Here is an 11,920-nt window from a genome sequence, read left to right as displayed (position 1 = left end):
AGCAGGAAAAGTGGATGAAGGAAGAACTAACTTATCCAAACAATCGTCTCAATTTTCTACCCAGGGACAGTCAGTGTTGACCCTTAAAATAGATAATAGAAAATGCTGTGGAAGTGTTTTGCCCCAAAAAAGGAATACTAGCTTCTGTCATTTCACTGTTGTAGCATAACTTCTATTTAAACTTTATGTTTTAAAGTATTGTCATTATTAAGATGTTGATTTTAAGCTGCTATCAGCCCAAATCTATACTTGCAGTGTCACTACTGCCTGTCAGCAGAAAGCAAGGCTAGCACATTGATTTCTTTTTTTTTTTTTGGATTTCTTTTTTTTTTATATACAGCAGGTTCTTAATAGTTATCAATTTTACACACATCAGTGTATACATGTCAATCCCAATCTCCCAATTCATCACACACACACCCTCGCGGCTTTCCCCCCTTGGTGTCCATACATTTGTTCTCTACATCTGTGTCTCAATTTCTGCTCTGCAAACCGGTTCATCTGTACCATTCTTCTAGGTTCCACATACATGTGTTAATATACAATATTTGTTTTTCTCTTTCTGACTTACTTCACTCTGTATGACAACCTCTAGATCCATCCACGTCTCAACAAATGACCCAATTTTGTTCCTTTTTATGGTTGAGTAATATTCCATTGTATATATGTACCACATCTTCATTATCCATTCGTCTGTTGATGGGTATTTAGGTTGCTTCCATGACCTGGCTATTGTAAATAGTGCTGCAATGAACACTGGGGTGCATGTGTCTTTTTGAATTGTGGTTTTTTCTGGGTATATATGCAGTAGTGGGATTGTTGGATCATATGGTAATTACATTTTTACTTTTTAAGGAACCTCCATACTGTTCTCCATAGTGGCTGTATCAGTTTCCATTCCCACCAACACTGAAAGAGGGTTCCCCTTTCTCCACACCCTCTCCAGCATTTGTTGTTTCTAGATTTTCTGATGAAGCCCATTCTAACTGGTGTGAGGTGATACCTCATTGTAGTTTTGATTTACATTTCTCTAATAATTAGTGATGTTGAGCAGCTTTTCATGTGCTGCTTGGCCATCTGTATGTCTTCTTTGGAGAAATGTCTATTTAGGTCTTCTGCCCATTTTTGGATTGGGTTGTTTGTTCTTTTAATATTGAGCTGCATGAGCTGTTTATATATTTTGGAGATTAATCCTTTGTCCGTTGATTCATTTGCAACCTACCATTCTGAGGGTTGTCTTTTCATCTTGTTTATGGTTTCGTTTGCTGTGCAAAAGCTTTGAAGTTTCATTAGGTCCCATTTGTTTATTTTTGTTTTTATTTCCATTACTATAGGAGGTGCATCAAAAAGGATATTGCTGTGATTTATGTCAAAGAGTGTTCTTCCTATGTTTTCCTCTAAGAGTTTTAGAGTGTCCGGTCTTAAATTTAAGTCTCCAATCATTTTGAGTTTACTTCTGTGTATGGTGTTAGGGAGTGTTCTAATTTCATTCTTTTACATGTAGCTCTCCAGTTTTCCCAGCACCACTTACTGAAGAGGCTGCCTTTTCTCCACTGTATATCCTTGCCTCCTTTGTCATAGATTAGTTGACCATAGGTGCGTGGGTTTATCTCTGGGCTTTCTATGTTGTTCCATTGATCTATGTTTCTGTTTTTGTGCCAGTACCATATTGTCTTGATTACTGTAGCTTTGTAGTATAGTCTGAAGTCAGGGAGTCTGATTCCTCCAGCTCCATTTTTTTCCCTCAAGACTGCTTTGGCTATTCGGGGTCTTTTGTGTCTCCATAAAAATTTTAAGATTTTTTTGTTCTAGTTCTGTAAAAAATGCCATTGGTAATTTGATAGGGATTGCATTGAATCTGTAGATTGCTTTGGGTAGTAGAGTCTTTTCACAGTATTGATTCTTCCAATCCAAGAACATGGTATATGTCTCCGTCTGTTGGTATCATCTTTAATTTCTTTTATCAGTGTCTTATAGTTTTCTGCATATAGGTCTTTTGTCTCCCTAGGTAGGCTTATTCCTAGGTATTTTATTCTTTTTGTTGCAGTGGTAAATGGGAGTGTTTCCTTAATTTCTATTTCAGATTTTTTATCATTAGTGTATAGGAATGCAAGAGATTTGTGTGCATTAATTTTGTATCCTGCAACTTTACCAAACTCATTGATTAGCTCTAGTAGTTTTCTGGTGGTATCTTTAGGATTCTCTATGTATAGTATCATGGCATCTGCAAACAGTGACAGTTTTACTTCTTCTCTTCCAATTAGTATTCCTTTTATTTCTTTTTCTTCTCTGATTGCTGAAACTAGGACTTCCAAAACTATGGTGAGTAATAGTGGTGAGAGCGGACATTCTTGTCTTGTTCCTGATCTTAGAGGAAATGGTTTCAGTTTTTCACCATTGAGAATGATGTTTGCTGTGGGTTTGTCATAGATGGCCTTTATTATGCTGAGGTAGTTTCCCTCTATGCCCACTTTCTGGAGAGTTTTTATCATAAATAGGTGTTGAATTTTGTCAAAAGCTTTTTCTGCATCTATTGAGATGATCATGTGGTTTTTATTCTTCAATTTGTTAATTTGGTGTATCACATTGATTGATTTCCATTTATTGAAGAATCCTTGCATCCCTGGGATAAATCCCACTTGATCATGGTATACGATCCTTTTAATGTGTTGTTAGATTCTGTTTGCTAGTATTTTGTTGAGGATTTTTGCATCTATATTCATCAGTGATATTGGTCTGTAATTTTCTTTTTTTGTAGTATATTTGTCTGGTTTTGGTATCAGGGTGATAGTGGCCTCGTACAATGAGTTTGGGAGTGTTCCTTCCTCGGTGTTTTTTTGGAAGAGTTTGAGAAGGATGGGTGTTAGCTCTTCTCTAAATGTTTGACAGAATTCACCTGTGAAGCCATCTGGTCCTGAACTTTTGTTTGTTTGAAGATTTTTAATCACAGTTTCAATTTCAGTGCTTGTGATTGGTCTGTTCATATTTTCTATTTCTTCCTGGATCAGTCTTGGAAGGTTATACCTTTCTAAGAATTTGTCCATTTCTTCCAGGTTGTCCATTTTATTGGCATAGAGTTGCCTGTAGTAGTCTCTTAGGATGCTTCGTATTTCTGCGGTGTCTGTTGTAAGTTCTCCTTTTTCATTTCTAATTTTATTGATTTGAGTCCTCTCCCTCTTTTTCTTCACGAGTATGGCTAATGGGTTATCAGTTTTGTTTATCTTCTCAAAGAACCAGCTTTTAGCTTCATTGATCTTTGCTATTGTTTTCTTTGTTTCTATTTCATTTATTTCTGCTCTGATCTTTATGATTTCTTTCCTTCTGCTAACTTTGGGTTTTGTTTGTTCTTCTTTCTCTAGTTCCTTTAGGTGTAAGGTTAGATTATTTATTTGAGATTTTTCTTATTTCTTGAGGTAGGCTTGTATAGCTATAAACTTCCCTCTTAGAACTGCTTTTGCTGCATCCCATAGGTTTTGGATTGTCGTGTTTTCATTTTCATTTGTCTCTAGGTATTTTTTGGTTTCCTCTTTGATTTCTTCAGTGATCTCTTGGTTTGTTAGTAATGCCGTGTTTAGGCTCCACGTTTTTGTGTTTTATACGTTTTTCCCCCTGTAATTAATTTCTAATTTCATAGCGTTGTGGTAAGAAAAGATGCTTGATATGATTTCAATTTTCTTAAATTTACTGAGGCTTGATTTGTGACCCAAGATGTGATCTATCCTGGAGAATGTTATGTGTGCACTTGAGAAGAAAGTGTAATCTGCTGTTTTTGGACGGAATGTCCTATGTCAATTAAATCTATCATTTAAAGCTTCTGTTTCCTTATTTATTTTCATTTTGGATGACCTGTCCATTGGTGTAAGTGAGATGTTAAAGTCCCCCACTATTATTGTCTTACTGTTGATTTCCTCTTTTATTTCTGTTAGCAGTTGCCTTATGTATTGAAGTTCTCCTTTGTTGGGTGCATATATAATTGTTATATCTTCTTCTTGGATTGATCCCTTGATCATTACGTAGTGTCCTTCCTTGTCTCTTGTAACTTTCTTTTTTTTAAAGTCTATTTCATCTGGTATGAGTATTGCTACTCCAGCTTTCTTTTGATTTCCAGTTGCATGGACTATCTTTTTCCATCCCCTCACTCTCAGTCTGTATATGTCCCTAGGTCTGAAGTGGGTCTCTTGAAGACAGCATATATATGGGTCTTGTTTTTGTATCCACTCAGCAAGCCTGTGTCTTTTGGTTGGAGCATTTAACCCATTCACGTTTAAGGTAATTATCGATATGTATGTTCCTATGACAATTTTCTTAATTCCTTTGGGTTTGTTTTTGTAGGTCCTTTTCTTCTCTTGTGTCTCCCACTTAGAGAAGTTCCTTTAGCATTTGTTGTAGAGCTGGTTTGGTGGTGCTGAATTCTCTTAGCTTTTGCTTGTCTGTTAAGCTTTTGATTTCCCCATTGAATGTGAATGAGATCCTTGCTGGGTAATCTTGGTTGTAGGTGCTTCCCTTTTATCACTTTAAATATATCATGCCACTCCCTTCTGGCTTGTAGAGTTTCTGCTGAGAAATCAGCTGTTAACCTTATGGGAGTTCCCTTGTATGTTATTTGTCATTTTTCCCTTGCTGCTTTCAATAATTTTTCTTTGTCTTTAATTTTTGCCAATTTGATTACTATGTGTCTCGGCGTGTTTCTCCTTGCGTTTATCCTGTATGGGACTCTCTGCACTTCCTCAACTTGGGTGGCTATTTCCTTTCCCATGATAGGGAAGTTTTTGATTATAATCTCTTCAAATATTTTCTCGGGTCCTTTCTCTCTCTCTTCTCCTTCTGGGACCCCTGTAATGCTAATGTTGTTACGTTTAATGTTGTCCCAGAGGTCTCTTAGGCTGTCTTCAATTCTTTTCATTCCTTTTTCTTTATTCTGTTCTGCAGCAGTGAATTCCACCATTCTGTCTTCCAGGTCACTTATCTGTTTTTCTGCCTCAGTTATTCTGTTCTTGATTCCTTCTAGTGTAGTTTTCATTTCAGTTATTGTATTGCTCATCTCTGTTTGTTCATTCTTTAATTCTTCTAGGTCTTTGTTAAACATTTCTTGCATCTTCTCGATCTTTGCCTCCATTCTTTTTCCAAGGTCCTGGATCATCTTCACTCTCATTATTCTGAATTCTTTTTCTGGAAGGTTGCCTATCTCTACTTCATTTAGTTGTTTTTCTGGGGTTTTATCTTGTTCCTTCATCTGGTACATAGCCCTCTGCCTTTTCATCTTGTCTATCTTTCTGTGAATGTGGTTTTTGTTCCACAGGCTGCAGGATTGTAGTTCTTCTTACTTCTGCTGTCTGCCCTCTGGTGGATGAGGCTATCTAAGAGGCTTGTGCAGGTTTCCTGATTGGAGCGACTGGTGGTGGGTAGAGCCAGGTGTTGCTCTGGTGGGCAGAGCTCAGTAAAACTTTACTTTGCTTGACTGCTGATGTGTGGGGCTGGGTTCCCTCCCTGTTGGTTGTTTGGCCTGAGGCAACCCAACACTGGAGCCTACCTGGACTCTTTGGTGGGGCTCATGGTAGGCTCTGGGAGGGCTCCCACCAAGGAGTACCTCCCACAACTTCCACTGTCAGTGTTCCTGTCCCCACGGTGAGCTGCAGCCACCCCCTGTCTCTGCAGGAGACCCCCCAACACTAGCAGGTAGGTCTGGTTGAGTCTCCTATGGGGTCACTGCTCCTTCCCCTGGGTCCCAACGTGCACACTACTTTGTGTGTGCCCTCCAAGAGTGGAGTCTCTGTTTCCCCCAGTCCTGTCGAAGTCCTGCAATCAAATCTCACTAGCCTTCAAAGTCTGATTCTCTAGGAATTCCTCCTCCCGTTGCCAGACCCCCAGGTTGGGAAGCATGACGTGGGACTCAGAACCTTCACTCCAGTGGGTGTACTTCTGTGGTATAAGTGTTATCCAGTCTGTGAGTCACCCATCCAGCAGTTATGGGATTTGATTTTGCTGTGATTCAGCCCCTCCTACCATCTCATTGTGGTTTCTCCTTTGTCTTTGGATGTGGGGTATCTTTTTTGGTGAGTTCCAGTGTCTTCCTGTCGATGACTGTCCAGCAGCTAGTTGTGATTCTGGTGTTCTTACAAGAGGGAGTGAGAACACGTCCTTCTTCCGCCATCTTGGTTCCAATCCACATTGATTTCTAAATGCTTGTTGAGGAAGAGAAAAAGTGCTCAGACATGAGATGAGAGAGGACTCAATTTTCCAATGCACGACTTGGATTCAGTCTAAAATGTCAACCTAAGAATTGGCAGTCAATATGAAACTGAGTTCTTATACACACATGTGAAATAACTAGAGCAAAATCAATTATTTTTTGTCACTACCTGAAATATTAGAAACTTCTTAAAAGCATTTGTCACCATAGTTGATGTGAACTAAACCATCAACTATCTTAACTGATACTGACAGAACACGACACCTAATAGATTCGTGCTCTTCAATTGTACTTTTAAAATTTTGAAATTTCTTTTCAAATTCATGTTGAATAATGAATATTGACTCAAAGATGTTGAGTAATTTTTTTTTTTTTTTTGTGGTATGCGGGCCTCTCACTGTTGTGGCCTCTCCCATTGCAGAGCACAGGCTCCGGACGCGCAGGCTCAGCAGCCATGGCTCACGGGCCCAGCTGCTCCATGGCATGTGGGAACTTTCCAGACCAGTGCACAAACCCGTGTCCCTTTCATTGGCAGGCGGACTCTCAACCACTGAGCCACCAGGGAAGCCTGTTGACTAATTTTTTAAAATATCTAATGAAAAATCATAATCATGTAGTATATGTTATTTGAGTACAACAGGATTAAATTAGGAACCACGAAACAGGCATCTTGGTGTATTAGGCTGCTCAGGCTGCTACAAGAAAATACCATAGCCTATATATTCAAAGTGCTGAAGGGGGAAATAACTATCAATCTAAAATCCTATATGTGGCAAAACTGTCCTTCAAAAATGAGGGAAAAATTGATATAGTCTTAGAAAACCAAAAGCTAAGGGAGTTAATTACCACTGTACCTGTCATGCAAGAAATCTTTCAAGTTGAAATGAAAGCAAACTAAACAGTAACTTAAAGCTGTATGAAGAAATAAAGATATTTGGTAAAGGAAAGTATATGAACAATTATAAAAACTAACATTATTGTAACTTTGAAAAAAAAATACCACAGCATAGGTAGCCCGAAGAACATAAGTTAATTGTCTCACAGTTCTGGAGGCTGGAAGTCTAAGATCAAGGCACCCAAATTTGGTTTCTGGTGATTTCTTCCTGGCTTGTAGACAGCCACTTTCTTGCTATGCTTTCACATGGTCTTTCCTTAGTGGGTTTATGAGTAGGGGAAGAGAGAGGGAGAGAAAGAGAGAGAGAGAGGGAGAGGGAACTCTGATGTTTCCTCTTGTAAGGACACTAATCCCCATAAGACCCTTATGATCTTATTTAACCTTAATTACTACCTTAGAGGCTCCATCTTCAAATACAACTACACTGGCATGTTAGGTCTTCATCATATGAATTTTGGGGGGACACAAACGTTCAGTTCATAACACTTGAAAAACCTCAAATATTTAGAAGTTAAACAAAAAACTTCTAAGTAATCCATAGGTCTTACTATGGATTAAGTAAGAAATTGGAAAATATTTCAAACTGAATGACAATGAAAATACAAGATATCCATTTTAGGATGGATGCAACTATGGTAGTGTTCAGATAAAAAATTTATAGCTTTAAATTCTTATATTAAATAGAAGAAAATTTTAAGATCAATTATCTGAGATTCCACCTTAATAAGCTTTAAAAAAGAGCAAAGTAAACCCCAAAAGTGTAGAAGCCAGGAAATAAAGCTAAGAGCAGAAATCAATGTAATAGAAAATGGCAAACACTAAAGAAAATTAATAAATGTAAAAGCTGATTTTTACATTATTTACTAATCATGCTGAAAAGATTAGGACAATTAGTCAAACCTTAGAAGAACAAATCAATGGAAAGAAATAACGTATTACCAATAACAAAAATGATACAGGAGTTACCACCACAGATCCTACGAACATTAAAATAATAATAAAAGATATTATTAAAATGTTTTGCCAGTAAATTTGATAAATTAAATGAAACGGAAAGAAGTTCCTGGAAACACTAAACACTAAAATTGGCAAAGATGAGACAATACCTGAATAGCCCTGTATCTATTAAAGAAATTGATTTTTAAATCAGAAACATTTTGATGAAGAAAACCCCAGTTTTAATGGTAAATAATCAAATATTTTAGGAAGAAATAATGCCAATCTTGCATAAATTCTTTCAAAAATAGAAGAGAAAAGGAAATTACCAGTTTGTTTTATGTAACCAACATAACCACAAACCAGAAAAATGTATTATAAAAAATAAATAAAAGTATAGACTAGTATACTTCATGAGCATAGACTCAAAAATTCTTAATAAAATATTAGTAAATCAAATCCAACAATATGTAAGAAGGATAATATATCATGATAAAGTAGGGTTTTACCCTGGAATGCAAAGTTGATATAACATTTGAAAATCAATCAGTATTCACCATAGTAATGAAATAGAAAATAAAAATAACATGTCATTTTAATAGATGCAGAAAAAGTGTAAGACAAATCTAAATACCAATTCATGATTCAGTTAACATCTGAATCATGAACATAATAGATGGTGAAATGTTAAATGTCTTCCTTCTAAAGTTCAGGACCAAGTAAAATATACCTTTCAAAAACTTTTAGAAGTATAGTTGATTTACAATGTTGTGTTATTTTCAGGTGTACAGCAAAGTGATTCAGTTATTCATATATATATATATATTTTTTCAGGTTCTTTTCCACAATAAGTTACTTACAAGATATTGAATATAGTTCCCTGTGCTATACAGTAGGTCTTTGTTGTGTAAGGATACCCTATTCAACCTTGAAATGGAGGTCTTGGTCATTGCAATAAAAAAAGAAAAATAAATGCAAAGCATAAAAATCAGAAAGGAGTAATGCATCTCTATTTGCAGATGATGTATAAAAATGCTAGAAATGATTATAAAATGCTAGAAAACAACTCCTAGAAATAATGAATTTAGCAAGACCAAGAGGTACAAAGTCAATATACAAAAGTCAATTATATTTTTACGTGCTGGTAGCAAACAGTTGGAAATAAAAAAAAAAAGAGATTCCATTCACAATATTACTACAAAATGCGAAATACCTAGGAAAAAATTTAACAAAATATATACAGACCTCTTTTCTGAAAAGTGAAGAACATTTCTGAGAGAAATGAAAGGCCTAAATAAATGGTGAAATACACTGTGTTCATAAATTAGAACATTCAATATTATTAATATCTCAATTCTCCTCTGATTGATCTATAGATGCAACACAATCCCAATCATCATTCTAGTGGGGTTATTTTTGTAGAAATTGATGAGCTGATTCTAAAGTTTACTTTAAAATGTGACCTAGATTAGCTAAGCAATATTTTAAAAATAAATTTATTTATTTATTTATTTTGGCTGCATTGGGTCTTCGTTGCTGCATGTGGGCTTTCTCTAGTTGTGGTGAGCGGGGGCTACTCTTCCTTGAAGTGCGCGGGTTTCTCATTGCGGTGGCTTCCCTTGTTGTGGAGCATGGGTGCTAGGCACGAGGGCTTCAGTAGTTGTAGCACATGGACTCAGTGGTTGTGGCTCGTGGGCTCTAGAGCACAGACTCAGTAGTTGTAGCACATGGACTTAGTTGCTCCACGGCATGTGGGATCTTCCTGCAGCAGGGCTTGAACCCGTGTCCCCTGCATTGGCAGGCAGATTCTTAATCACTGTGCCACCCGGGAAGCCCAGCCAACCAATTTTTAAAAAGTTGTTCACTCAAGAAATATTTATTTGTAGGTGATATAAGACAAAGTAATTTTAAAACAAGAAAAACAAACTTGGAGGACTTGACCTGATTTCAAGACTTACTATAAAGCTATAGTAATCAAGATGGTATAGTACTGGTACAAGGATAGACATAGATCAATGGAACAGAGTAAAGAATCCAGAAATAGACCTTCAGGTATATGGTAAATTGATTTTCTACAAAGGTGCCAAGGCAATTCAATGGGAATGAAAGTCCTTTTAACAAATGATGCTATAACAACTTGATATCTGTATGAAAAAAATCAATGTCACTCTGTCTCAAACCACTTACAAAATTAACTTCAAATGGATCATAAGTCTAAATATTAAAGGTAAAACTATAAAACTTCTAGAGAAAAACATAGGGAAAAAGTCTATGTCACCTTGAGGTTCTTTTGGGAGGCAAATTTAACATTTTAAAGTATAAAATATCAAGGAAAGAGTACAAATTTAAATTTACACATCACTGAACTTTTATAAATGAATACATCTATGTAGCCACTCCCAAGATCTAGAGCATTACCAACACCACAGAAGCCTATCTCATGCTCCTTTCCAGTCAATATTCCTCCACCAAAGTTAACCATTATTCTGACACATCAAAGCTTAGCTTTGCTTGTTTTATTTTGTTACATGGAATCGTATAGTATTATCTTTGCACATGTAACATTTGTTTATTCTTTTTGCATAGTTTCTATTATACAAATACACCCTAATTTATCCATTCTATTGTCAATAGATACTTTGAGTTTTTCCAGTTTAGAGATATTGTCAATAAACTGCTATGAACTTTCTTGTACAAATCTTTTGGGGCATATTTATGCATATGTGTTAAATATGTATTTGAGTGGAATTGCTGGGTCCATAAAAGTATGTTTGCCTTCATTATATAACTGACTTATTTGTGTTTCTGAGAGGGTCCTGGTGTAGGTAAGCAAGCCAGTAATGGATTTATTTAGTTCCCAGGATTCTAAGTGTGAAGAGCAGCTGAAGCCAATGGGACTGAATCAACTTAAACTCCCACCAGCAGAATATGACAGTTCCAGTTGCTCCACATTTTTGCCAACACTGAGTATCAGCAATGGCATAAATTTAATCATTATGGTGGGGGACAAACGATGTGGAGCATGCTTTCATATGCTTATTGGGCATTTGGACGTCCCCTTTTGTGAAGCAGGAATACACATCATTTGCCTGTTTAAAAATTGCAGAGTCTGTCTTTTTCTTATTGATTTGTAGAAGTTACAAATATATTCTGGATACAATTTTTTGGTCATATACGTATATTGAAAATATCATCTCCTATTCTGTGACTTGCTTTTCCATTTGTTAAATAGAAATTTAAATTTTTATCAAGTCCAATTCAGCAGTCTCTTTCATTATGTGTCTTGTGTTATGTTTAGAAAATCTTTGCATATCCTAAAGTCTTGGGCATATTCTCCTATGTTATATTTTTAAAGTTTTTTTTTTTTTTATTTCACACTGAAGTCTATGACAGCTGGCATAGAATTTTGGTGTCTGTTTTTGAAATTTGTATTCTGTTCCACTGATCCATTTGTCTGCACTTGAAACAATAATACACTTTTTATACCTTATTTAGAAATGTTTTGGAATCTGATAGTGTAAATTTGTCCTTTTTCTTCAATATTGAATTTATTCTTATTCCTTTACATTTTGACATAAATTTTAGAATCAGTTTCACTAAATTCTCAATTTCCACAAAAAGTTTCTTCAATATGGGAAGAATCATCATCTTTAAAAACACTGAATCCTCAAATCCATGAAGAAGGCATACACCTTGATTTACTTGGGTCTTCTCTAATTATTCTCAATGACGTATTTTTGCTTTCTGAATATAGGTCTTGCATATCTTTCATTAATTTTTTCCTTAGGTATTAGATGTCTTTTAATGCTATTAAAAGTTATATTGTTTTAACATTTTATTATCTATTTTTTCTAGCATATGGAAACACAAGTAATTTTTAATATACTGATTTTATTTTA

This window comes from Lipotes vexillifer, unplaced genomic scaffold (genome assembly GCF_000442215.2).
Source record: "Lipotes vexillifer unplaced genomic scaffold, Lipotes_vexillifer_v1.1 scaffold90, whole genome shotgun sequence".
Lineage (NCBI taxonomy): Eukaryota > Metazoa > Chordata > Mammalia > Artiodactyla > Lipotidae > Lipotes > Lipotes vexillifer.
This window is presented reverse-complemented; position numbering follows the sequence as displayed.